Below are 2,143 nucleotides of genomic sequence, written 5' to 3' on the forward strand. Positions count from 1 at the left end.
TTCATTTATTCTAACTTACATATATTTTTACATTTTAACATCTGTGCAATTGAGATGGATCTTATAACTAGTAGAATCTTAGAGGAAAAGCAGTATTCAACATTAGTGAGGTGTCTTATGGACTTTTTCCTCTGAGGGATGTTTACCTTAATTAATTAGTTTATTGTTTCCTCTCATGACAACTTTTATTATCCCATATGATGGTAAAGTTTGTCTTATGGAAATTCAATAATCTGTTTTGTAGTCTCACTTAAATAGGAGATTATCCCACTTTGGTGACCTGCAGGCATAGGTAGGATCAAAATTTTTTAGAAGCCGTTCTATGACCTGCTCCAGAAGATAATTTTGATGAATCCCCAAATTAACCATTCTGTGGGAAGAAAAACATGAGAGTTTAGCTTTGGATATTGAGGCCAAAATTAAAAACCTCACTTTCTGTTATGACAATGTTCCTGTAGATTAGAAAATTAAACTTTTTATGCAGCCCTCTTAAATCTGCCATGAAGAATATCCCAGATACATCACAGATAAATAAATGAGTTCATTTATTGAATGGAGTTAAAAAATTAGCCTTTGATTATCTAAAGAATGCTTGCCAAAAACCATCCTGTTTATTTTAGTATATTTGATATATTGAGCTGGTGTCTGACAGTAATTGGCCACAGCATCACTTGCTACTTGAGACTGATCCTGAAATGTGCTAGTCATATCAGCATAGAGGAGGGTGAGAGTGTTCCTATTTGATAAGTACAAGGAGGAGGTCATGTATATGATTCATCTACTAGTTGCATCAGATTATTCAGGTACAAGTTAAAAAAAAAAAAAAAGAAGTTGCATAGCCTAGTTTTAGTCTACATGTATGGAAAGATTCAACCATGGTGCATTTCCCAGTAGAATTTTTATATTGTTGCCACCATATTTCTTCATATTTATTACTACACACTTCTTTCAAGACTGCTAAAAGTGATTAAAATTAACGTGTACCTATTTTTTAGACAGAATCTCACTCTATCTTCCAGGCTGGAGTGCAGTGTTGTAATCATAGCTCACTGCAGCCTTGAACTTATGGGCTCAGATGATCCTCTTGTATCAGCCTCCAAAAGTGCTGGATTACAGACATGAGCCCGTATGCCTGTAATCACAATGTGTAGCTGTTTTTAAAAGCATCTTTTTCATTCTTCTAAATTATCACGTCTTTTTCCTCTACAGATTGAAGTTTGGAATCAAATCCAGCTGGCCATCCAAGGGCAGGAGCAATTTTTCTGAGCAAATCTAAAATGGATGGTAAGACAATATTTTTTTCCTCCAAGAAAAGACTAAAAACTGTTTCTGTTTTATGGAATGCCTTATAGAAAGTATTTAGAAGAACTCATAATTACTTTAAAATTTTCAACTTTTCATTTGTTCACCTGTCATTTTGACATTTGATACACTTGCCTCTAGTTGTCACTGTTTCACTGAGAACATCTAGACTTTCTGTTTATACAATTTGCCACCTCTTTATGAACACAATAGGCCCCATGATTTAGAAGTGGTCATAGATTTATCCCCATCTCTCCATATTTCTTTACCCTTCTTGCCCTGCTCCAAAGAACACACTTTACAGATGAACGATCGGATTTAGCCTGCAGTTCGTTTTTTTTTTTTTTTTTGCTCATTAACTTTTCTTTTTTTTTTATTAATAACAATTTAATTTTACAGAATCAAAGAGTCTAACAGTATATCTTGTTAGATACAGTATGTCCTCATAATGTATACATTATTTCTTGTACAATGATATGAAATAATATGGGAAATATTCATGATAAATTATTAAGTGAACAATGCAAGTTAAAAACAACAGTTTCATATTTTTTTTCCCCACCCCCCCTTTCCCGAGTCAGCACCTTCAAGTGTTACCACTCCCCAAATGGTGCGCAATGCACTCATTGTGTAGGCATACCCCCATCCCCTCCCCCACCCCCAACAAGCATCACATGTACTCACCAGAAAATTGGTTTCCCTGATCATCACCTAAATACAAATCTGGGAACGACACCAATTGCAGTTCAGTTTTTATTTGAGCAAATGAAAAAAAACTCAGTTGTTTACATGTGGGGATTGAAACTATGATTTTGGCCCCTTTTAATATAGTGATCTAACC

The sequence above is a fragment of the Eulemur rufifrons genome, chromosome 30 (genome assembly GCF_041146395.1).
Source record: "Eulemur rufifrons isolate Redbay chromosome 30, OSU_ERuf_1, whole genome shotgun sequence".
Classification (NCBI taxonomy): domain Eukaryota; kingdom Metazoa; phylum Chordata; class Mammalia; order Primates; family Lemuridae; genus Eulemur; species Eulemur rufifrons.